At 33.3% G+C, this 27,683-nt stretch overlaps 1 long non-coding RNA gene and 1 pseudogene across 1 annotated transcript; one reads left to right on the forward strand and one right to left on the reverse strand.

The window, feature by feature from the left end:
• Positions 1-1,350: 1,350 nt before the first annotated feature.
• On the reverse strand, positions 1,351-27,683 carry LOC145279010 (uncharacterized). Its single transcript, XR_013868388.1, has 2 exons — positions 27,598-27,683; positions 1,351-7,416 (listed from the first exon to the last, which is right to left on the reverse strand). It is a non-coding gene; the product is annotated as an uncharacterized LOC145279010 (long non-coding RNA).
• LOC145284763 (U2 spliceosomal RNA) lies at positions 8,400-8,532 on the forward strand (annotated as a pseudogene).

The following is a 27,683-nucleotide window of genomic DNA, read 5'->3' on the forward strand; positions in this document are numbered from 1 at the left end:
GACAAGTCCTGCAGAACAAATATATTCGTAGTCGATAGTGAAAGTCTCTTACTTAAACTGCAGAATTTACTTAGTGCCCATTCTGTTGAAACACTAGTCATGATAACATTCAATTTTGTGTTTAACATGACGGTCCCTATTCCAGGCAAATTTCCCACACTGTTTAATGGAAAAAATTTAAGATTTCTGGAGTCACAATCACTCTCCATACTGATTCCTCGGTTTCCCCAGTAGCACAGCAACGCCGGAGAATACCTTTTTACATGTTGAAAAACATGGAGACAGAATTAAAGCGTCTTCTAGAAATGGACGTGATTGAAGCAGTGAGTTGACCTACCCCTTGGGTAAGCCTTGTTTTGATAGTTCCCCACCAAAATGGTGGTGTACGCATTTGCATCGATATGAGAAAGATAAATGAATCCATCCTAAGAATAAAACATATGTGGATGATCTAATAACAGACCTAAATGGTTCTACAGTGTTAGCAAGATAGATATCTCTAATGAATATCACTAACTAGAACTTGAAGAATCAAGCAGATACATAAAGACATTTGCCACATACATAGGTTTATTCCACTACAAACGTCCAGTTTTGAGCAAATGCAGCTTCCAAACTATTCTAAAAAGCAATATCAGACCTCCTTAGAGACATTCCTAGAGTAATAATAATTCATGGATGGGACTAGATATCGCAGGATAAAAGTTTAAGGCCACACTGAAATGCCTACAAGAAGAGGGAACCAAGTTGAACAGAGAAAAATGCCTTTTCTATTCTGCAGCAAATAATTTTCTTCCAACGCATTTACAGTGAAAATGAAATATCACCTGATCCAGAGAAAGCAACCGCGATAACAAAATGCGAATCTTAAAGAAAGATCAGTGAAATCCGTTCGTATTTGGGTATGACACAATGTGTGGCAAGATTCATTCCACACTATGTCACTATTAGTGGACCGCACCGCACAATATGCAGATGGTCAGATAAAGAACAATTTGCTTAGAACTGAAGGAAGATCTGACAGGACCTGAAGTCATGGTCTACTTTGACCAAAAGAAAGACACCAACATCTTTTTAGATGCAAGCCCAGCTGAATTAGATGCACAAAATGAGAAGGTATTATGCTATGCCAGTCACGCCCCTACATACGGAAAGAGAGATATTACCTGTTTAGTATGCAGCTGAACATTTTAATCTCTATTTATATGCAGCAAGGTTCACCTCACCCCGGATCCTCGACCTCTTCTTGGGATTGTGAAAAGTTTAAAACTAAAGACGACAAGGATTGAGCACTTTTGGGGGGTTAATCTGATAGGATGGCTGTGATAAAGAATGGACAAGAAAAGGAACGAGAGATAAAAAATACAGGCTTTATTTACAAAAGACGCCATGACAGTCATATGTACAAGGGAAATAACTCTTCCTAACTTCCGATTTGTCCAAGGGATTTAACTAACACATCTCCGTTCTCCAATTGAGAATGAGCTCACCTAATTATTTTATTTATTTTATCATCATTTATTTTTTGTGGAAGAATATAGTATTATTGGTGTAATAGTGTGGTGTAGTAGTCTGTGGAGACTTTATACATCTGCGCAATCTTTTTGACACGAGGGTAGATATACAGGATCCATTTGTATGTAATTCACTAGTCTGCTGCATTGTATGTTTAGGTGATGCCTGGACCTCAGACCCCTTCTTCCGGCTAATATCTGGGGATGACCTCCTCTGAGGCATGTGTGGTGTTGGTATACTGCTGGTGTGTGGCTACCTTTGTGATGCACTTGAGATGCGGTTGGTCAGATCTGCCCTCAATTATCAAGCGTCTTTTGCCTGATCTGAAGAATTGTCTTTTACTTCGGTAGATGTTATAACTTTGTGACTCGACTATAAATGATGCGCTGTAGCAAGATGCTGAATGATTCCAGGCTCTCACATATTTGTTTCCTCGTGCTGGACATAGATCTTCTGCCCTACATGTAGAAGTACGTGTTGTCTTATGCTGCTTGTCATAACAGTTTTTGGATCCCTTATTGTCTTGCTGTAATGCTGTTCTTGTCTGCTCACCACCAAGTTGATGCTTGGATACTAGTGGTGCCCGTATTTTTTGGCCATTGAGCAATTCTGCTGGATATTTGATGTTTGCAGACATGGGTGTGACTCTATGTGCCATCATTGCTAGATAACTACTTTGTCCGGTTTCTTGTTCCTTTAGCAGTGTTTTCTTTTATATTCCGACCATCCTCTCTGCAAATCCGTTAGATTTCAGGTAGTGTGGAGATGACATATTGTCAATGGTAGCTAGGGGTTTCATGCTGGTGCATCGATTCGACAGGGATACTTGCCTGATATTTTTGACAGGTGTGACAATTCAGCATTCTATCCTTAATGTCTGTTCATCCTTACCCAATATAGAACTGACCGGGCTCTTAGTCGGATTTTCTAAACTCCTTGATGTATTGCATGAAGTTCTTCCAATATACCTCTTTATAGGGAGGCTTGTGTTATGCTTTTATTGCTATTTAGCAAAATACCATCTTGAACTGTAACCTCATCTCTAAAAGTCCTCAAAACGGTAGGAGGCAGCTTGGGCACTCAATTCAATTTGCAGGCCAGCCGGACATTACCATATTTACAAGTTCTTTTAGTAATGGGTCTTACAATATCTCAACTCTGATGTTCTCTATTCTAGTTGGTGAAAAATTAAGGTAGTTCACCATGCTGTGGATATTAAGGTCAATTCCTTCAATGTGCTTGTTCAAGATAGGCTCAATTCTGGCATTAGAATGGGCTTTGTATATTATTTGTGATGCTTGGTTATCGTTTGTTTGCACATGATAATTTTTGAACTGTATGTATCGATTGACTTCACAGCTAATTTTAGGGTCACTAGCCCTAACTCCTTTGATGTCTGTAGTCCTATCTATATGGGCCCTTTTGAATTCACACATGGAATATTGCACCAACAAATTTATTGCAGACCCCTAGCCAGCATGTTCTTTCTTGGTCAATCATTGTTTCACTGAATACGATTAACTGTATAGCTGTTGCTTTGAGTGGTACTCCATGTAGTTGTTTGTATATTTCCTTGGATAAAACGTTGCTCATAGCATCTGTATCAGCCTCTGACTATTGCCAATTTTTAATTTAGCATTACCCTCGGTAGTGGATGATGGCAACTGCTAAATGGTGTGGAAATGTTTTCTCTTTAATCACTAATGTTACTTTCGCCTTTTATGCCACTGCGGCTGTGTAGGTTTTTTTTGTATTTGTTTCTTATTTCCTATCTTGGAACGGCAAATATTGGCAAAGTGTCCTTTTTTGTTTGATATCATACACGATTTTCCTTTGCCACTATATTCACGCTGTCACTTTTTAGTATTTTTTGCCTGTATTACATGTGTATTGCTCTCTTCTATGTGGGTGTGTATCGCTTCAACTCGCTTGCAAGTCACCTCCTCTGTCTCTGTATAACGCTCTTGCTATAGTCAGATCATTACCTTCTTTGATTAAGGATGTGTGCACTGACTTTAGATAAATTCTGAATATGAAGTGATTTAATACAAGGTATTTGCCACTAACGCTTGAACTCTATATGAGATATATAGATATTAAAAGTTCTATAATTTTTTTATTTCATAAACACTGAGTTAGTAAAGAAATTAAGAACATAATGTTCCTCTCCCCAATTAACCATATTCATATGTGGTAGTATATCTTTCATTTTAGTCTAGTTTTACTGGATTCCAGGAGAATAATTTATCTAGTCTGGTGGAATATCCAGCTTCGTGCTATTACTTGAGGTAACATCACTTGGATAAGGTGCATCATTCTTTGTAAAAGCTAATGTGGGTTAGACATAGGAGATCTTATTTGGGCTATGAATACTATGTGACTTTGAATATTGTGTAAGGGTTTACTTCTACGGCAAAGTAACGTAATGCTAGGTTGTTGTAGAGCGAGACCTTAGACACTCGAGAATAGTGTCTGGTAGGCATTTAAGTTCCCTCCACTCTTTTTTTTAAATTTTTCTTCCTTTAAAGATTGTAACGCTGCCAACATTGCCCCGTTTTTATTGAAACCAAGCGAGCTCTTTTTAGTATCCTCACTGTTCCTTGAAGTGCAATTGTCTGCATCTCTTTTGCACTTGATTCACCAGGAATATATTTGTTAGGAAGGACTTCAGGTTCTTCTTCATAAGCCCTGTGGCACCTATAATAACTGGTATGATTGATATCTCCTTAAGATTCCAGTTTCTTTTCATAACATACATGAGACCTTGATATTTGGTCTGTTTCTCTGTTTCAGCTCTGTTCAGACCGTCATCATTAGGGACACTCACTTTAACCAAGGTTGCCACTCTTTCTGACTTATTCCATATAACTATGTCAGGTTTCACAGCAGCATTTTCAAGGTAGGTGGATGTACGGATTACATGGTCGTAATGTATAGTATATGTCACTTCCAACTGTTCTTTCAGGTTGATGTTCCCAGGATTTGCTGCTACATTGAATGTTTAATTTTTTAAAGATGGTCCAGTGGAGGTACTTACATACTCCATCATATCTTGCTGTATAGTAGTTGTCCCCCAAAAGAACCTTGCAACTTGATATTAGATGACTCACACTTTCTAATTCTGTATGGCAGAACCTGCATTTGTTGTCATTACTGATACCTGCCATCTTTTTTAATACATTGGTCATTAATCCCTGGTCTTGAACAGTCATTATAACCCTTTCCTGATCGTGGTAGAGGGCTCCCCTTTTGAGCCAGTCCAGGGAACCTTCTTTGTCTATGTATTCCTGAGAGAGTCCCCCCAAAAATACAATTCATCCTTTGGAAGGTCTCCTCCACAGTACATGTACGTATATGTGTCACAAAAGAAGAGCCACATACATCACAAGATTGTTTTTTCTTTTTTTTTTCTTTTATTTCCTTCAAACGAAATTCTGAGAAATCAAGTGGCTCACTATCTGGAGAAAACACGAAAACTCTATGAGATACATAGATATGTTCCATTAAAGTTCTTTATCTCTAAAACATTGAGTATGTAAATATATTAACATAATTTTTTCTCCTCAATTAACACTTTTCATGTGTTCTAAGATATCGTTTGTTTTGATGTCTTGGTCTTAGTAGATTCTTCTAGTCTGGTAGAGTATCCAGCTATATGCTATTACTTGAGGTAAAATCACTTGGAAAGTTCACAATTCTTCATAAAACCTAAGGTGAGTTAGCCATAGAAAGATCTTATTGGGCTGCGAATACTGTTATTTTGAATATTTAGTAAGGTTAGGACAAAGGATAGTGTCTATGTGTTCGCATATGTTTCAACATACCTTGTTTATGTGCAAAACGAGTGCTACATACTTCACAAGAATATGGTTTTTCTCCAGTATGTGTCCGCATGTGTCTTACTATATCAGATTTCCTTGCAGAAGAAAAGCCACACACCTCACAAGAATATGGTTTCTCTCCAGTATGCGTTCGAATATGTTGCAACATACTTTGTTTCGTTGTTAAAGTAGCGCCGCACATTTCACAAGAATATGGTTTCTCACGAGTATGTGTTCGCATATGTTGTAACATGCTTTGTTTTGATGTAAAAGAGGAACTACATACTTCACAAGTATATGGTTTCTCTCCAGTATGCATTCGTATATGTGTCACCAAATAAGATTTCTATGTAAAAGAAGAACCACATACTTCACAAGAATATGGTTTCTCTCCAGTGTGTGTTCGCATATGTTGTAACATATATTGTTTCTGTGCAAAAGAAAAGCCACATACTTCACAAAAATATGGTTTCTCTCCAGTGTGTGTTCGATTATGTTTCAACATATGGGATTTTTGTGTAAAAGAAACACCACATACTTCACAAGAATAAGGTTTCTCTCCAGTATGTGTTCGCATATGTGTCACCAAACATGATTTTGATGTAAAACAATATCCACATATTTCACAAGAATATTTTTTCTCTCCAGTACGAGTTTGCACATGTTGTAACATGCTCTGTTTCAATGTAAAAGAAGAACCAAAACCTCCACAAGAATAGGGTTTCTCATCAGTATGTGTTCGCATATGTGTCATCAAATAGGATTTCCTTGTAAAAGTAGAGCAACATACTTTACAAGAATATGGTTTCTCTCCAGTATGTGTTCGCATATGTTGCAACATATTTTGCTTCTGTGTAAAAGAAACTCCACATACTTCACAAGAATATGGTTTCTCTCCAGTATGTGTTCGCATATGTGTCACCAATAAGGATTTCCTTGTAAAATCTGAGCCACATACTTCACAAGAATATGGTTTCTCTCCAGTATGTCTACGCATATGTACCAACATATTTTGTTTCTTTGTAAAAGAAAAACCACATATTTCACAAGAATATGGTTTCTCTCCAGTATGTGTTCGCATATGTTCCAACCTAATTTTTTTCTTTATAAAAGAAGAACCACATACTTCACAAGAATATGGTTTCTCTCCAGTATGCATTTGCATATGCGTCACCAAAAAGGATTTCCTTGTAAATGAAGAACTACATACTTCACAAGAATATGGCTTCTGTGTTTCCATGTGCCCTAACATAGTGTTTTTACTGTTAAAGAGCAAAATTCTTCATAAGAATATATTTTTTGGAATCAGATCCATTGTTTATTTTCAAAGAATGAAAATATAACATTCATGTTTCTTTATATTTTTTTATTTGTGCTTTTCTTTAGAGAAACAGAACAAACGAAGAAACATTTGCTTATATTTCAAGTATATGTATTTTAAATTAAGCAAATCATTGAACGGATGTCGTGAGTTATATATATATATATTTCTCAGATTTGTGTAAAATTTATTTGTTTTTAACAAGTATTCTATAATATATAAATATATGACTGGTGTGCTATTATTAGTGCCAGCTAACATGTACATCACTAGATTTTAAATAAAATAGGACTGATCCATGCAAATTGTTTGAAACAAAACATCAATTTTATATTCAATTAATTTTCATAAATCTTAAAAAGGTGAGAATCAAACGATGCATAGATTCTCAAATTCTGAAATTATTTTAATCAGCACTAAATTTTATCTAGTATTGTTGATGACAGAAATTCTGTATTTATTAGACCATAAGTGCATTAGTCATATTCACACATGCGGAATAATCATATGAACTTATATGTGCATTTATCATATGCACCAATAACTTAGTCTTATACAGTTGCTAAAAGTATTCCAGCTGGGTTTTTTTATTGAATAAGTGTACGAAGAGGAGAAATACATTCACAGGTAACAGATAGGTGTTTTTATATATTATCAGAATATGCTATTTGATGAAAGAAAAACTAATATAGTTCAAAAGGATTTCTTTCATTTCAGGCTTTTGTCAATGTTCATTTGTCTTCTTGGTTGCTGCATAATCTGCAAAATTAAAAAATAAAAATGATTTCATGAAAATATGGTAACTATAGACCTGTTCTATGACCAACACATTTTTTGACGTCAAGGTATAAACACAGATTTTTATAATTAAAAAGGTTTTATCTTAATGGCAAAAATTGAAGTTATCATGTTAAACTTATTAAGTCCTCAAATTAATTATAAGTAGAGATTATATTGAACTAAATGTTCACCAAACTTCTTATAATGACATGTAAAATGTATTATTTCTTATTTAGTTTACAAAAAATTCAAGAAGTGCTAATTAGTTATTGATAATCTTCAAAAAACTGTTATTATAATCTCATTTCGTTTGCAACACTTAAACTAATTTTTTCAATGTATTTAGCCCGTTTCTTTAATCGTTTTTACCCAAAATAAAGTGTATTTTCACCTTGGTATCAGGAGCTACGAATTGCGATCATGTGTACAGGAAACTACAGAGGGCGTTTAGCAACAATATATCTGTTAATGTTATATGTAACCTTTCTGCATTTTAGTACAGGCATAGAAGCATGAAACATTGAGGGAATTTGAAAGTCTAGCAGTCTGAGGAAAAACTATTAGGATAGAAGGCTTTCTGTCATCTATGAATTTCAACAGTGGGGGGGGATTTTGCTGCTTCTCCAGTAAGTCAGAAGTATATATTGGACTAGAACTGTCAACAAGGACTTGTGGTGTAGTGGTTACAGTGTTTGGAAAAATCACTTGTAAAAGCGATATTCTGCAAAAAGGTCGTAGGTTCAATTTTCAGTATGGATGACCAAAAAATACAATTGCAAATTACTTAGGAGCTCTATCCAGTCATGGCTGAAGTAATGCTATTCCTGTGAAATAAAGGATTCCATTCAAATTTCCATCCAAATTCACAAGTTCCATTGTATGATTAAGATTTTCACAGAGGCAGTTTCTTGTGCTTGCTGATCTACACCTGTGAGGGTTTTGATTTTCTTTACTACATTCAGTTCTTTTCTTGGCCTTTTGGTCAAGATCAAAGTGTAGTATCTGTTCTTCAGATGCTGCACTTCATTTTCTTGTTCTCTTTTGGTAGAGGAGAAATCCTTCACGACTGAGACAATTTTTATTTTTGTACCTTTTCTCCACGTTAAAAAACGACCCTGGTGTCTAGCTCTGTCCCGTGGGGAGGCATAGTAAATAGGTACATTCAGAAATATTTTCTGGGTTCTTGGATAGCTTCGTTAAAGTATTTATTTTAAAATTATTTAGTAAAAACTGCATAATTATAAAAAAATGTGAAGATTTGTAAAAATTGTGGTCTTTAGTCAATTAGAAAACAAACAAGCTATTGATATATGAAACTACAAAAGACAAGAAAGGCAATTTTGTTTTATTTTCTATTTTTATAAAAGAAAAGTTCTTTAATAATTTATAAAAAGTGAAAAGTATACCTTAATTTAACTATTTCTATAGATTATAAGTTCATTAATTGAAGTACCTACATTTTTATGACCAAACCACTTGTGCTGGTTGAATTTTACATTAATAACGGTTAAAATCGAGCTAAGTTAGCACTTTTATTATGTGATTAATCCCAGGCAATTCTTGATTGCCTTGCTGACCCAAATTGTTTGAGCGATTAGGCAACCGAAAACAAAAGAACTGCCTTCAGTTGACGGATTTTGGATTGAAAATAATATTTAATAAAAATATTGTTTCGTGAAAGAAACAATTGAGTTAAGGAATATGTTATGCACAGAGCAAATCAGAAGCACGGGAATGTGTCATACCAATTCCTGATTGGCCAGTTCAGATTAAGGGAAACTTCACTCCTCAGCCATCTACCAATATATAAGTTTATGCAAGAGTGGTTTTTGTTAGTAGAGTCCAGGCCAGTTGAGTAAGTGGGGGCCATTTCGAAAATGCCTCCGGCCACATCGAGATCGAGATTCTGCTGTTAATATCTCTTGTTTGAAACCTATAAAATATTTTCACAACATATAGCATTCTGCATAACCAAATCTGAGAATGCTTTTTGTGCAAAAAAATGTTCCACTGGCTTCTCTTCCAACCCCACATCTACCTCTGCTGATTGTTCTTTATACGTAGAAAAAAAATTTAAAATCAGATTCAGATAATTGAGGTAAAGTACATCATATATAAAAATTTAATCTGGAATTATGATCATTATCAAGGTAAAAGTGCTCTCAGATGCAGATGATATGACACTTGTTGAACTGTGGACTTAAAAACAACAAAAACAATGTGGCATTGGCTGCTCGTGTCTTCCTGCATTGGGAGTCTTGCTTATTGAAACAGAATTCCTGGAAAACCTGGTCAAACTTTGTCTGCATGGATACGATCAGGTCAAACTGTTGTGTTATGACAGTTGTTCTGGATACGATCAGGTCAAACTGTTAAATTTCACTTTTTTCTTTTTTGGGCATTCCATGATCGGAAATGCCTAACATGAACTAATATCACAGCATACCTACGCAAGTGGGGTGTGTCGGATTATACTTTTAGTAATAAAATGGATGCTTATTTAATTAGAATATGTTTTAATGTGCACAGTTTAGATTTTATGTTTCTCTAAAATAGTCAGACTTAATTTGGGATTAGTTTTAAATTCAGTAATACTCTGAAGTTATTGATGATGTCTTTTAACAATGTTTTTCCTTATAATATAAAATAAAACTTTTGTAAAACATTGTTCAAATCTTGTCTTTTTGTTTTTTGTTTTTCAGTATGAACTGCTTATCGTGTGAATTTTATTGATTCTCTGAAAATATTATTTGGATAACAATGAGGGTTATGAGTTCTTATACTGATGTCTACACGTTTATGCCCTCAAGGGAAATATCAACCTTTCCATCATTCAAATCACATGAAATATTTTGTGCAATCATATTAATATTAAAATTCATGAAAGTATTGAACAAACAATGCTTAATTCAATGATAACAGTGTTAATTCAAAAAGTACTTTTTCTGCAAGTGATATTGATTTTAAACTTTCATATTTAAAAAATATTTTAAAACAAAAAATTAATTGCAACCATGTTTTATTTTTAAAAGAAAATCAAAATTAAATGAATCCGTTTTTAGTACTTTTCTTTTTTTTTACACAGTGATCACAACTTATCAAGGCCTGGAAGCCACTCAGGGATAAGGGTTATTGCAAGTACATTACGTTAGTGTGGAGATTTGATGAAGTGTTTACTTAAGGGGGCGGTTCATTAGGAATTTGTTAACATTGGACTTGAAGACATCCAAGTTGTAGTCCAGTGGGAAGCAGGCAGACGGAACAGAGTTCCACAGGCGTGCAGTTCTAAGAAAGAAGCTTTGTTCATGGAATCCGCGTTTTGATTTAGGCACAGATATAGAGTGGGGGAAATTTTTCACAGTGGATTCAGCTAGACGGGTGTTTTTTGTGAAAGATTAGCGAGGGGGGACCAGAGATTGGAGTTCAGACGAGCACCTGCCATGGAAATAACGATAAAACAAGGATAGGCTCGCAACGTCTCTTCTGTGGGAGAGAGGTTGCAGGGTAGAGAAAAGGGCATCCCCCACCAAGCCACGAAGTCTATTTTGTACTCTGTCAAGGCAGGATAGGCTGTTTTTAGCAGCTCCTTCCCAGATACGGCAACAGTATTCCATCCTTGGACGTACTTGGCTTTTATATAGATAGAGAATTGTATTAGTAGTGAGATATCTTCTGGAGCGGTAGAAGGATTCCACTATCTTTCCAGCGACTTGAACATATAACTTTAGTAAGAGTGTTTTGCTAACATAAAATAATGCATTTTCACCAAGACTTCAAAAATACATGGTTCATTATATTCTATAATTGTTAATTGTTATTCATATTCACTCCAGACAAGGCATACTGCAACTTGAACATAAAGGGCAAATATGTGGATCATGTTTACAAGGTCTATATAATGAAGTGAGTGTAATGTTGGTTCACATGCCATTAAAACTCCTGCATGTCACTTTAGTCATGGAAGCAGGAAGGGCATTCCAAATTCTAGTATTCCAAGGGAAGAAATTTAGAATAAACCGTTTTCTGGTGTCTAGGGACCTCTAGAGGTAAGGGGTGAGAGTTTCTTGCTAAAGGTTGGGTTTGGTTGCTTGGTTTTTATAGCATATCAACTCTTTTCTGGTTATTTATTGCCAAAACCAGTTATTTTGGAAATAGTATTCAGTTATTTTGTAGAAAGTTTTTATTCTTCAAGATATTTGTATCTTCAATCGCTAGTTTGTAGTGTTTGGTTTGACAGTTTTATATTGGATTTTATTGTTTTTCTACCCTGCATGAATGAGTTTTGCACTGTGAGAGGGAAAAGTGTTACAGTATGTTTGGTACATTTTAAGTTAGGAAACCAGTTAGAAAGTGGAGGAGATAGAAAGAGAATAGAGGATATGGGAAGAAGAAAAAGGGGGAAAAGTGCGTTGTTTTTGTTTCTGATTTTGCAGAAGATAATTAAGTTTTGTAGAAAAACAAAAAGCATCAATGTTAGGTGCATTTCATCTCAAAAAGCCAATATATTGAGACAGTATAATCTGATAGCACGTGGTTCTTGCTAAAGAGGCTTGTTGAGGGTATGTATGTCGAGGGGGTGTGTGCAATGAAGTCATCACTGCACATTCTATAATAATACTTGAAAAACAGGCAAAGAGATATAACAGTGTGGAAATGGGAGACAAGTTGGAGCTTGCAGTATTATGCTAAACCTCAGAAATTGGAGACATTTTTGAACAATCTAAGAGGGACAGACATATAATAGAAAGAATGGCCCAGATGTGGAAATAATATTCGATACACAGTCGAATGATGGTTTTGTAGAGATACAAGATACTCTCAGGTGTGTGTAACTTTCTTACACGGTAGAGGGAACCCACCATCTTTGCCACAGACTTTGTAATGTCCTCAATGTATTTGTTCTAGTTCATGTCGCCTGTGAATGTTAAGCCAAGAAATTTGAAGGATTTGGTCTCACATATAGTGTTATTCATCATGGCTATTGATGGTTGAGAAGGATTTTGGTAATTGTTAGGAGAATGACGCTTATACTTAGTAGCATTAAATGTAAGAGTTATAATATCATAAGCAAATATACCCATCCCAGATCAAATTTTATCAAGAGGTGAATTGGTTATCCAAGAAGAGTGCTGCTTGTATACATGGTGACATGGTTGATAAGAGCAGAGTACTAAATCATGGGAAAATGTGATAGATTTTTGTTTTGGATGTCATTTTTGTTAGGAATGGCATTATATATGATAGTTTAAGTTTTGTGTAGAGTGAGTTGGGCAAAATGGGTTATTTTGATGCCAAATATGGAGACACAAGAACAGTATTAGTCAAAACAGCATTCAAGTAAATAAATCTCTGGATGTCTCTACTCTAATATTGTTCTTCTATGCCCGTCTAATAGACAAAGAAGAAGTAGGCATAGCATACCTTTAATGAAAATGCATGAAAGCATTCAAGACTTGTGTGTACCTACTCCCAGCGAAAATGAGTTCGTCCAAGGGCTATGAAAAGCCCATGCTAAAATCATTCACAGAATAACGTGCTGTGCGGAGTCATTTGGATGAAGTTGTTCGGGATCGTAACATGTCATTTCCATGGAATGGTGTGGGATCGTGTCACGTCGTATGAACAAACGTATTCAGGTTCAAATCGATTGAGTTATTTAGAATTGTGTAAGGTTGGTTTGACGGAGTTCTTTAGGATCATGTTGGGTCATTTCTACAGAGTTATTCAGGTTCGAATGGACAGATGTGTTCGAATTTGAACTGAAGGAGTTATTCAGGATCATGTTGAGTCACATGTGGAAACTGTCCAGAACTGTGCCAGATCATGTTGACATAATTGTTCGGGACTATATTAAGTTGGCATATAACATCATTAAGTTTGTTTATTATCTAGTTGACTTGATGATTATTATTGATTGTATTGCCATGTGTGATGACAATCTATTTTGGCCATTATGGCCAAAGCATATACCAGCATTTGATGACAATTACTCTTGATAGTCAATAGTGTAATAGCATTCTGGACCAGTGCCTGCTATGTGCATGCATTGCTGGATTGCTTGAACATGCAGAAGAGATATTATGAGCATTCTCCTAGATGGATAACCTGGAACTGTCAGACATTCTGGCATGTGATTGTGCCATTTTAAAGAATTGTTACTGAGCAGGCTGCAGTAGCTACACAGTTGACACAAAGCACACCTAAGAAAATAGATACTTCCCGACGGTTTTATAATTGTCAGAGCTATTGGAGTCAAGATATATAACGTGTTGTCAATATCAGTGACATGGGTACATTGCTCGATTTTGTCCAGGAAATGAGCAGGGGGTGCGAAAATTCAGCCCCAAACTGTTGTAAATGGCACATTGTCGAGTGTAACTCTTTGCATCAATGGACACGTACAGCTCTAGTTGATACTGGATGAATACAGTCACTAATCCCCAAGTAGTGCTTTTAAGGAATAGACGAGGAAAGTGACCTCTGTGCTTAAAGCATATGGACGCACACTTAGCTGCTGTGAAATATGAGTGGTGCATGTAAACATTGGTGCAAAGCTGAACATTAACACAACCGTCTTAGTTGTGGATAAATACATACTTGAATTTTATTTGTTGCTTGGGCTAGATACAATCAAGTGGCTGAGAGGAGTAGCTGTGTCTAGAGCTTGTGAAGTAACAGTTCCACATATCAGCAAAACAAATTTTGATGCCATAACCTTTACTGAACTGATTTCTCTGCAGAGTATGAAAATAACACTCAGGAGTGGACCACATTTGAAATGTGTTGGAAACTAGCCTTCAATTACATTGAAAAATAGACTTGCAGAATATCAAACACCAGCACAAATTCATGAGGAATATGATTGTGAACTGCAAATGGAGATCGATAATAGCTGGCTATTACCATATCAAGAAGACAGACTCAACCCTCTACCCAAAGGGTCTAATCCCTCTCATGGCTGTTGTGCAGGAGAACAGAGAGAAAGTTTAGTTTATAGTAAGCTGCATGAGTATGAGGACACGTATACGGCTAACACAGATGTTTGCTTGCAAAAATTAAGGGAACGGTGACAGCAAAGACCAAACATTACAGTGCCTATTTTCAAGTACATGTTTTTATCCATTTAAAACAGTTGAGATCAAAATGATATTGGCTTACCCACCTTAGATTTTGGGCTCAATATCACCCCTTTAATAATGTGGGTCATTGTTAATGCCATCCTCAGCCAGGGTGAGATCATAAATGTGGGTACTACTACTTATATTGACAACATTTTTGTGAATGTAACCCATGTCAAGAAAAATTTGGAGAAGTTTGGTTTGGCAAGCATGACCTCAGAGACTGGGCTCACGTGTGTTAGGATTATTTGTCCAGGAGAAGAAAGGAACTCTGTTATAGTGGCATAGAAGTATTGACTTACATGAATTGGCAACTGATTGGCAATTTCCCAGTGTTTGCCTTGTTCTGTATCACCTCGGTGTTTGTAAACTGAAGAGCAAACATTATAACAACTGGATGGAATGACAAAGCGCAAAACGCTCTTCTAGCATTAATGATTGAAGACATTTTTTTGATGATCCAGAGAAAGGTGATTAGTGTATCCATGGAGATGTTAGTGTGGGTTGAGGCTAGTTCTATTGCCACAGGCATGTTAGTAAAAAGCAATGGTTTCATTGCGGAAGATGCAAGCTGACTACAAGCAGGTCAAGAATATAAATTCAGCTGAGACGCCAACCTTGTATTACAGTGGAAAGCCAAAACCATTTATTTACAAAACGACTCTGCATGTGTATACAGACGAGCATGCACATGAAAGTAGTTTGTAAAATGTTAATTAAGCATCGGCTCTCTATGATTATGGGATCAGCCATCGACTTTGCTTTGGCGGATCAGAATCTTAATTTGAATTGTAACAGATGAAATTTCTGGAGTATTTAAGGATACTAGAGTTACACAAAGTTATTCAATCCCCACCAGAGAATCCAAACGATCCCAAATTTATCGAAAAGAACACGACTGTTTTTGCAGAACTCATTCACAGTTTGGACGACAGCAGTCTGTCTCTGATTATAACAGATTCCATGGATGATGGAAGTGAAGCATTGAACATATTAAAAGAATATTATTTATTAAAAGGGAAACCCAAAATTATATCTTTACATACAGAACTAACGTCTCTAAAATGTAACAAAGATGAGACGATTACTGACTATGTTATAAAGGCAGAAACAACAGCAAATGCATTAAAACTCTCAGGTGAAATAATAAGCGAAATCCTATTAATCTCAATGACATTCAAATGACTTACAGCTGACTTTAAACCATTTACAATCGTTATAACGCAAAAAGACAAACCCATAACTTTCACTCTATTTAAAGTGGCATTCGGATGCTTGTGAACAATAATAACTTGCAATATCATGAAGTTCAAAAATGCTTCTTGAAAAACGAATTACACATCTCATCGCAATGTTTTCCCAAAAAATAATTTTTCCAAGAAAATGAATAAAATTATCTGTTATAATTGTGTGCGACCCAATTACAAAAGTTTCCAGTGTCGATATAAAAACTCAAAAGTGGACTTCATCAAAAACGTTAAGAACTTTCATAAAGAACATACATTTCTATTCATATGTAAATTGTGAAATATGATAAACGATAAAAATCTTTTTGTAGACTGTGATGTTACAGCACAATCTATCATCAAAGAATCTGATTTTATTGATTTTGATTCAAACTTCAATCCAAAGAGTCATTTTTTCAAACCGGCCGACGGTAGTCAAATAAACGATATAGTCTTGAAAAAAGGAGATGCTAAAATATCACTAAAAACTAATAAAAGCGAAATTTGTAACTGTATTCTTAAAAATGCTCTTTTCATACATACATTTAAGCAAGATATATGTTCCTTGCAGGAAGCTATCAAACGAGGCTTGAATATAAATTTTGGCCATTACAAGTCAAAATCGATATACCCAAATGGAGCTGTATTTGATATTAAAGAAAATGGTCGACTATATTATGTAAAAAATACTGTTTTCTCAAAAACGCCTGTCAGGACTTGAAAACCAAGCATTAAATTCTTAGACACAGCAATATTACTGATATTTAAAAGTTACCAAATGTATTCAAAGGAATGAAAATAATACATTCAGTCGATCTCCAAAATTGTGATGTTTGTGCACAGGGAAAAATGGTGAAATGCATAAAACACCAGACAAAAAGGTCACGAAAATTCTCTCACTTGTGTGAAATGGCCGGTTTAATAAGTCTGATGGGAAGAGATAACTTCAGGTATGCATTAAATTTTGTTAACAATTATTCAGGTTTAATCATGGTTTATTTCTTTAAAACAACAAATCCGACACTATCCTACCTACTAAAAAATATTTAGCTGACGTGGCCACATACGGCTCTATAAAATGTATTCATTTGGACAATGGAACTGAATTTACTAGTAAAGACTTTGAATATCGTATTAAACATGAGAAATCAGCCCCTTATTTCTTATTTCAAAATGGCACTGCTGAAAGAGCATGGCAAACTCTTTTTGAAATAGCAAGATGTCTACTTATCAAATCAAAATTAGCTCAAAATTTATGGACATACACTTTAATGGCGGCAGCATACATCAAAAATAAATGGTTCAATAAAAGATTAGGTAAAACCCTGTATAAAGCGTTTTGCGATGTAAAACCCAAATTGAACCGAATGCATACATTTGATTCAAATTTGTTTGGATTCATAGAAAATACTCCTAAGCTAAATATTAAAAGTGAAAAAGGTATTTTCATGGGATAAAAGATGTAAAACCCAAATTGAACCGAATGCATATATTTGATTCAAATTTGTTTGCATTCATAGAAAATACTCCTAAGCTAAATATTAAAAGTGAAAAAGGTATTTTCATGGGATAAAAGCAGCCTAGCTTATTTAATTAATTTAATTATTTAATTTTAATTTATTTATTTTCCTGACAACAATGCCATAAAAAGTTAGATGTGTAAAATTTAATGACTGATTTAATTTTAAAAATGACAGAACCAGTGGATGAATACTGTGAGGAAATATTACCTAGTATTTTCATGGATAAGAACGAAAATATTAATAACTAGCAGTTCAGCCTGACTTTACTCTGGCCCTATATACTGTTCATAACTTGCCCTATGTATGAATATCCTTTATGTAAGATTTCAAATGTTTAGACCAAAAATTGTCTCCGTAATTTTGTAGAGACTGCAGAGGTAATTATTTTTTAACTTTGATCCCAGTTTTGACTCCTTAACATTTATTTTTTGGGCTCAAATCAAATTAAAAAGTTTGGTCCATATCCAAGTAACTTACATCAAAAATTTAAAGTGTTTAGACCCAAATTTGGCAGTGGAGTTTGATAGAGTTTTTAAAGGTCAAATCGTTGAACTGTGATTCCTTGATAGCAAAATTTCTGGCCGAAAACCGATTTAAAAGATTTTCCCAAATCTCAAATACCCCTTATTTCAAATCTCGAGTCTGTAGACCAAAAATTGACAGAGTTAGTTGGTAGGGAAATGTAGACACACAGAGATATTTTCACTTTTATAGATATACTAAAGTTGAGCCCGGCCTTGCTCGGGCTGTATGTACTGTTCATAACTTGCCCTATGTGTGAATACACTTTATGTAAGATTTCAAATGTTTAGACCAAAATTTGTCTGAGTAATTTCGTAGAGACTACAGAGGTCAATTTTTTTAAAACTTTGACCACAATTTTGACCTTTTAACATTTGTTTGAAGCTCAAATCAAATTAAAAAGTTCGATCCATGTCCAAGTAACCTACATTTAAATTTTTAAGTGTTTAGACCCAAAATTAGCTGAGGAGTTTGGTAGAGTTTTCAAAGGTCAAATCATTGAACTGTGACCCCTTGACAGCCAAATTTCTGGCCAAAAACTGACTAAAAAGATTTTCCCAAATCTCAATACTCCCTATGTCAAATCTCGAGTCTCTAACCGAAAATTTACACAGTTATTTGGTAGGGAAATGTACACAGACACACACAGACATTTTCACATTTGTAGATATGTAATGACGACAATTGCAGTAATTGTATAAACCCCGACACGTCGATAATCGATAAAGGATAAAAATAGACGTCTTTATAATTGAAAAGGTAGATTAATGTTACTTTTTGAAAATGCACTAGAAAGTTATATTGAGGTGACTACTTCAGAAAATGCTCAAGAATAGAAAAAAGGTATGTAATCCAAATTGGAACCTTTATCTAAAAATAATACATATCAAAACGTAAGGATGAGAATATAATTTCTCGTTGGCTCTTTTCCAAAAAAATTATGGCATATAGCAGTGAAACTTTTAAACCGAGTTTTACTGCAAACGATTTTTCTAAAATTTTGGGGGTTGAATATTTTGTCACATTCTCACCGACGACAAATTTAACGACAATCATGATTTTATTGCAAGTTGCAACTCAATAAAATTTAAGAAGACACCAAAAGGATGTAAAAAATGCTTATTTAAATGCTCCAGTTGACTGTCAGATTTATATTCCACCCCTTGCCAGAAGGATTTAAAATGAAAAATAAAAATTTTGTTTTGAAACTGAATAAGTCGCTTTATTGTCTCAAAGTGCTCACAATTGGAATCTAATACTCCATAATAATTGAACAGAATAAAAAGTCAGGTAGTGCCCTGTAGACACATGCATGTATATCAAAAATATAGGTAATAAATAGTTGATTTTGATTTTGAGGGGTTGAGGATACTTACATCAAATTATGACATTTTAAAAGATGTAAAGAATAGATTAAATAAAAAAAATTTAATGGCTGATCTTGGACAGTTATCATGGTTCTTTGGTATACAGTTTATTTGTGAAAATGAAATTATAACAATGAACCAATCACAGTACGTTGAAAAAATTCGGCTAAAGTTTGTCATGTTACACTTCAAACCGTGAATAACTCTCACTGAGATTGATATAAATAAAAATACAGAGACCAAAACTAAATTAAAGATGATCGACTATACAGAGAAATTATTTGATGACCGCCACAAGGACTTATATATGTTACACTGTAGCAAAGCTACTTCAAAACTAATCAAAACCGATAATTAAGGATTTAACTCATGCAAAACAAGTCCTTCATTATCTAAAAGGAACCAACGAACAATCTTTAGTAGTCCAGAAGTCCACAAATCACCTAAATTTTGATGGATTTTCAGATTCAGACTCGAGAAATTGACGATCAAAAAATTATAACTGAATACTGTTTTAAACTGCCAAAGATTGGACCTATTATCTCCTAGTAAACTATAAAACAAATTCTACTTGTAAAACAGTTTGTTGCACTTTTGCACTAAGTGCAAGAAGCAATTTTTCTAAACACCCTTCTAAAGTGCATTTTAAAACCAGATCTAAGTAAAAAAAAAAAAACAGTAGTAATCCATTGTGACAACCAGAGTAGTATGTTATTAGCAAATAAATCTATGATTCATCAAAGGTTGAAACATATTGATATCAAATATCATTTCATAAAAAAATGATGTCAGTAAAAAATCTATTACTCTTAATTATGTAAAATCTGAAAATAATATAGCCAACATTTTTACTAAACCGATAACAAAGATAAGATTAAAACATTTTATCACTGAACTTATAGGAATTTAATCTTGAATAAATCTATTTTCAGAAACCCAAAATGAGAAGTCAAAATCACAAAAAAAAATTATAAATTGTCCCGGGTCTGACAATAAACTATGATCATTTTTTCTTGTCTTCCAAACAAAATAAACAAATGAAAAATATCTAAACGTAATGTTTCAAGTTTTTGCTTAACAAAAAAGTGATTTTTTTTTATTGTATGTATATAGATATGCATGTATATGTATTTAGACAATTGAATTTACACCTTCTTTATATGTCTATCTAAAGTACTGTGCATGTGTGTATTTCTGCATTTGTACATATGTGTGTGTGTGTGTATACATTTTTTTAAATCTTAAACAATTGGATTAAAAATGGCTTCTTTTTATGCAAATATACCAATATATATTTTTTCTGACCAATGAAAATGATGATAAATTCCAAAAATAAAAAAGGTGGAAAAAAATATTTTTTTTACTTTTACACTATTAATACAAATTGAGTCTGAAACGACTTTTTAAGGGTTGGTGGTAAAATGTTTTCGATGGATATGGAGGGTATGACTACAATAATTTGGGCGATCTTATATAAAATTATACATTAGGACAATCAAGAAATGAGAAGCCTTCGACCTCATTATAAAAATATTGAATTTGGATTCCAGTCACCTTGCTATCAGTCTGTCTTGACACGACTGAACCACTGCTGATTGATGCTTTGATGACTGGACTTACTGCCGCCATCTTTGTTACACAGAATTGCTCAACACTTAAGAGAGAGTGTGTTCTGTGAAAGGAGGCCACCAACTGAGTTGTTCACCAGTGCAACACTTTGTGGAAAGAGATTTGCTGTGAAGTTTCTGAATTTTTGAGATGAGGATTGGTTATTCATATCATTTTGATTCATCGAACTACTGTTCTCATCTTAAGTGTGATTTTCACAATGTTTTAGTCGATATAACCTCCAGCCTTCTTCAGGTGTATTTTGTCGAACTCGGGAATGTTTCTGTCGAACTCGGGAGTTTAGACAGAATTTAAAGCGGAACCCTTTATTAACTTCACGGGGGTAGTATGCTCTTGTTCCATCAGCCATGACTAGATAGGGGCCCTAAGTAATTCACAAATGTATATTTCGGTCGCCCACACTGAGGATTGAACCTTCAACCTTCAGGAGAATATTGCTTTTACAATTGATTTTTCCCAGTACTCTAACCACTGCGCCATGGGTCCTTGCTACCTCCCTGAAGTAAATAAAGTGTTCCGCTCGAAATTCCATCCAAACTCCCGAGTTCGACAAGATACACCTGAAGAAGCTCGGATGTTATATCGACCGAAACGTTGTGAAAATCACACTCAAGATGAGAACAGACGAGATTTACTGAGTTTACATGAATGTGGGGCAAGCACATATGATTTTGGTACACACACGTACTATAGGCAAAGAGAATAATTGAGAAGTCCCATCACACAATAGAGCACATTATGGCAAGAACATGGTGCACGATCTTAGAGGCAGTGTACTGGCACAATTTTACATCTAGGGATGACAAGACGTCTACAACTGCACTTGTGAATGTATACACAGAGGATATATGTCAAGGTATAGTGAAGTGGTGTTGCCTGACAATGCAGTTGCTAGTTCATAAAAGGAAGGAGATGTCGTCTGGGTAATGAATCTGCAAGGAAAATATATGATGCAGTTCAGCACGAGTACAGTGACGAAAATTAATAACCAACACTCAATCTCAGTTAATTGAACACCATGCATATATAGGAAGTACACACAGCATAATGACATTGTTGCTCAATCCATGACAAAATTACCTCATTAGATGACAAAGACCCAAATGATCACATGAATAAAGTTCCTCACAGAATGATTCACTCAGGGATCTAGAGGAGGAAGAGCTCAATGTTGCAACAGATGAAAATGCCATTGAAGGTTGTTCAAGGAGATTTCTCTCCCCAGTGTCTCAGTGCAATGACATATGAGATCAGTAGCACAAATGTATATCATATTTTTCCTTCTCTTAGAGGATGACAAGATTCATAGAGAATCTGAGAGGGGTAATAATGAACTTGGATTGTAGACCAAGTATTTCTTCAGCCACACATGGCTAGATTGAATGATGAATATCTTACTTTTGCTCTTTTACAAAGAAATTGACATACATTTGAAGGTAGATTCCCTCTAATAAGTAAAAATGATGAAATTATAAATTGTGGGAAGCAAGCCAATTTGTTTTAAATAGATGAATAACATGTAGTTAAAAATAACAAATATTGCAAAGGAAAATCTTAAAATTAAATAAAAATTGGTTGATTTCTTGGATTTTGGTGAATTTTTTATTGAAAGAAGGTGTCAAAATGTTTTTTTTACATTTTGGAAATCTGCTATTCATTTGCATGTATCTATGTATAATCCTTATAGAGGGGACAGTGCACTTGGCAGGAGAATAAGTAAACAATAGAAAGAACATAGTATTATTTGCATTCTTACCAAGTTTCTCCTACCAAACCAATGTTATCTCCATGCCGTAATGAAAGAAAAGTTGCTCATACATGTACTTCTGGTTGCTTTTTTTTTCATAGAATTCTTTAGTAAAATAGTTTTCTATAAACAATAATTCTTTTTTATGTGATGTTTTAAATAGCGTAGGTAGGATAGGTGTGTATTTTAACTAAACCCCTATCTCTCAAAACCTTTTTTCTTCATTTTTTTTATGTATTTTGGGGCCGTTAGCATTTAGGCTATTGTACATTAATAACTAAACAACCAATTGATTACATTTTCATATATTCACAAATATATATATATATATATTCATCAATATCCAAATTCTTTTCAACACATTTGCAAAAAAAAAACTTAAAATAAAATACACGCCTTTCATGCTGCCACCGTTTTTTTTTTTTTTCACAGCATTCTTTATTAAAAATAATTTCTATAAACACTCATATTTATTTATTCATTGTTGTGTGTGATACCGTGGGTAGAAGTGTATTTTACTTGAATACCTACAATCTTCACACTGTTCTCTTTCCTGATGCATCTACAGCTTTTTATGGCCAATCTGCAAAATGTGTAAACATTTTGGCTCCTTTCTTAACTTCCAAATTGACCAAAATTCAGGAAATCAACCAATTTTAATAACATTTTCAGTAGTTATTAAATGACGGTTACAGAACATTATGAACCCATTATATTTTTGAAAGTCTTTCTAAAAATGTATTATTTTCTGTAAAGAAAAACACCTTTATTTGTGTTTTCATGCACTAAAAAATTTTTTTTTGCTTTTTTTTAATAAAAATAAAGCATTGTTGATGTTCACAATTTTATTTTAAAAAATATTTCAGGACATGACAAAAAAGCCCATAAGCTGCATGTTTATGAAATCAATATGATTTGAAGAAAAATTAATTCCTGAACTAACAATATTATCATTGAATTAAGAATAGTTCATTCAATATTTTCACCAAAAATATAATATAATTGCAAGAAACATATTTCATAACAATTCCCACTAAAATTTCAAATGTAATATTATAATATTTTCTTTGTATGCATGAACGTGTAAATATCAGCAAAAGTTTTTTATAATCTTGAAAATAAAAAAAATAATGAAAAAATTTGAAATACAGGATTACTAAGAAATTTTTTTGTTGTTGTAAATAAATAAAGATAAATTCTACTAAACATTAATTTGGAGAACGGATGAGCAATATTGTAAAAAAAAAACATGATTTGCATCATACGTGCCATATTCAATTTAATTAATAGATAGTTATTTTAACTTATTTTTTCAATGAATAAATTGTCAGTGTAATCAGTTATTTTAATTAACTTTTTCACACTTAAAATGCGCTTTTACTTTTATTTAAATCTAATTAATTTTATTCATTGTGTTGCAATATTTAAGAAAAAAATGGAGTCATCACGTAAAAAAGTAAATAAATATTCTAATTAAATAAGCACTTTTTGTTTACTTAAAAAAAAATAGGATTACATAAATTAAAGAATAGTTTCATAATCTTGAAAAATACAGAAATTAAGGTATAATATTCTTTCAATTTCTCGATATATTTTAAAATATAATTGAATTTTCGAGATTTTGGGCTTCCATTGAAAATATGTGCATCGTCTTTTAGTTTGTTTTGATTTATCAGAGGACAATTTCTGTTGCTAACAAAGTGTTTCTTTACGTTCAATGTCTTAAGACTTTACTAAAAAAAAAAATAAAAGAGTAGTGATGCTTATGTTGGGGGAGTTCAGCCGTCGGAGGATAAAGGAACCAACATGAGTGAAACATAGCAAATGGTATTATAGTCAAAGGGGTGGGACGTGATTTAAAACCTATAAAAGAGGTTCTTCAACCCCCCCCCATCCAACCTGTCGAATTTTAGTTATCGTGGCGACTAGACCAGGCCGTTTGACTTGCCTCAGCAAGCATTTTTCATACTGTTGTTACTAGACCCGGTCGGGGGGGGGGTCGCTAAAAAGTATTTCTTTTTTGCAACCCTAACGTTTGCCTGCTCGCTTTGGAGTATCGCCCTTCGATCCATTTTTTTCTGACATTATCTTTGAAATCATTCATTCAATTTTTACACATTTTAGCCGTACATTTCTTGAGTTTCGATGGGTAAAATAAATGAACTTTTTACTGGAAATGACTCCTCATGCAATAATGTTTAAAATAAGAAACATTCTTAATGTCTACACAGACGTCTTTTCTCATATCACTCACAAACTATATTTAGTGAAATTACCTATTTATCTTTCAAGGGATTTTTACAATTAATATATTGAGCTTTCAAATTTAGCTGAATTTTCGAGCTTTTTGAGCCACTGTGTAAACTTTTTCATTATAACTTTTTTTTTTTACCTGTAAAAATACATTTTGTCCTTTTAGGGTTAAACTTTAGGTTATAATCTTTCAAACACAATTAAAAGTAATCAGAAACTTTAAAAAAATCTGATAAGCCAGGTTTCAAATGGGCCCTATAAGTTTGCAGCATTAAATTATGTGCTACCATTTTTGGGTTTGTTATACACATAGATTCGAAAAAAATTGTTGAAAAACAAATGTTATCAAAGGCAATAGAAGTTACTTTTCTACCTAACTGGATACATTTTTAGTGTTTTTATTTAATGTAAAGTGTTTATTCAGCTAGAAAAGCATACAGTGTTTATCGATATATTTGAAAAATGCAAATGACGGCTGGCTCTGTGTTGAATATGTAAGTTTGGGAAAATGAGTTAAAACTAAAAAACTATACAAAATACTGTTTGAAATCCACAATATATGTACCATAACATAGCCTGACAGATATTTGATGGGTTTCCAACAGTATTTTATGTAGTTTTTTTAGTTTTAACTCATATTCCCAAACTTACGTATCCAACATAGAGTCGGCTGCTAGGTGTATCAGAATTTTGAGGGAATTTTTTACACCCCTAACAGGAAACTGCGAATAACATATAAAAAACTCGTAATTTCCCTTTTAAAAGTGGGTTGTTTATTTTCTTTATGGAATATACTTCCAAAATAAACTATTAAAGTTGTTTAAAAAATAATAAAATATATTTTTTTAAACAGTGTTTACAAAGTGCCAGCGAGCCTTCATGCAGCCATTTTTTTTACGTAATGAAATCAATTGAATTTTTTTTTAATTTTTAAACTTTAAAAATCTACCAAATTTTTCTATTGGTTAAATTTTTACGATATTTTCAGGGTCAATGTGAAATTTTATGCTCTTTCCAATAAACCGAATATAATATTTTAGACAAACGTTTTTTTTTAATTCACCCCACCCCCATTTTGAAATGTCGATTAAGATTTTAATTAATTTATGTACCAAAATTTTATATATCACAAATTGAAGATAAGAGATCAATAAATAATATATTGTGAATTAAAACAAAAAAAGAAGTGTTTTGGGGAAATTTACCTTTAAAGTCTAAAGCGTAAAACTTTTATTTTTAACAAACCGCATTGGGTTTTTTTTATTTTATTGGAAACCTATGTTCTGCTTATATTGTCCAGTAAGTAATCGACGATAACAACAATTTTTTCTATTTCATTTAATATTTTCTTTTTTTAGATATTTAAAAAAAAATTCACTCGACAAAAAAGAATGAAAATATAATAAATCAAAAATTTATGTATTTCTTTGAGAAAAGAAAGAAAAAGTTCCTGGGGTGTATTTTTTTTTTTTAAGGAATAATCTTATGAGTAAAATTTGACTATTTTTAAACTATAGGAATACATATTTTCCCCGGTACAAGGCTACACGCCTAACGCGAACGTGTGGTTTTTATGTTCTTTTGTTCATCCGTAGTTCAAAACAAGGAACAAGATTACTTCTGGTTTTTCGAAAAATGCTTCCATGATCCCGCTTTTATCAAATAGTCGTTTAAGAAATTCTTTTATTTAAAAAATAAATGGAATTTAAAATATAAATATGGATAAATTCTTAACAATGAAGAATGGAACTACACATTGAATTATTCTTTTTTTTAGGTAAGTGATTTTTTGGAATTTATATCGATTTTTTATACTCGAAGGAAGTAAAATTTTGTTGATTTTGTTCAAATCTTTTTTAAATAAAGCTGATTTAAAAAAACAAATATTGCATAATTTGCTATTAAACCTGTTTTTTTTTTTTAATTTGGTCTTTGCTCTTTTAATTGAAAAAAAATTAGGGTTTGTATTACATTTTTCAAGTAGTTATAAGCTTGTAAAAATAGGAAGTAGAATTATTCAATTTTTTTCACGCATTCTTAAAATCGATTTCTGACCACTGCTAGTCGGCCACCATTTGCATTTTTCAAATATATCGGTAAACACTGTATGTTTCTTCGATCTGAATAAACAATTTATATTAAATAAAAACGGTAAAATCTTATCCAGTTAGGTAGAAAAGTAACTTATTTCGTCTTTGATAATATTTCATTGTTTATATATTTGTTTTTTGACAACTTTTTCGAATGTATGTGTATAATAATACAAACCCTCTTTTTTTCTTCTTCTTCGTGTATTTTGGGCTGTTATACTAACGTATGTTAATAACTAAACATTGATTTTTTTTTTTTCAATATGAAAATTAGGTGCTAATGCAAAGAGTGATCCGATCCGCGCTATTTTTTTAAATCGTATTTCCACGTTTAATTAAAGTTTTATTATATGCTTTTTCTTATTCAATTGTAAGGTTAAAGTGCAGAATAGGTACAAAACACCCTCTCCATGTTAAGAATGGCTTTTTAAATAATAACGTTATTATTTCAGCACGGATCACTCTCTGCATGAGTACCGAAAATTATTTTAAGATCATTCGAAAAAAAGGAAAACTTTTTAAAAATACCCGATTGCAAAAACTTCTAGGAAATTACAATTCTTCGTTTATATTCTAACATGGAATGTTCACTCATTTCTATATTAAAAGCAGAAACATAATTGTTTGGACGCGCCCATGTAGTAAAAAAGAACCCCCAAAACAATTAAAGTTAAGTAATACTAACTTTTTGTTTGGCAATCTTCATCAACAAAGAAACGATTATAAGCTGTCGAGATGAGTTTGAAGCGTGGAAGAAGTCATATTTAAGAT

This window comes from Euprymna scolopes, chromosome 1 (genome assembly GCF_053919585.1).
Source record: "Euprymna scolopes isolate OS-2025 chromosome 1, ASM5391958v1, whole genome shotgun sequence".
Taxonomy (NCBI): Eukaryota; Metazoa; Mollusca; class Cephalopoda; order Sepiida; family Sepiolidae; genus Euprymna; species Euprymna scolopes.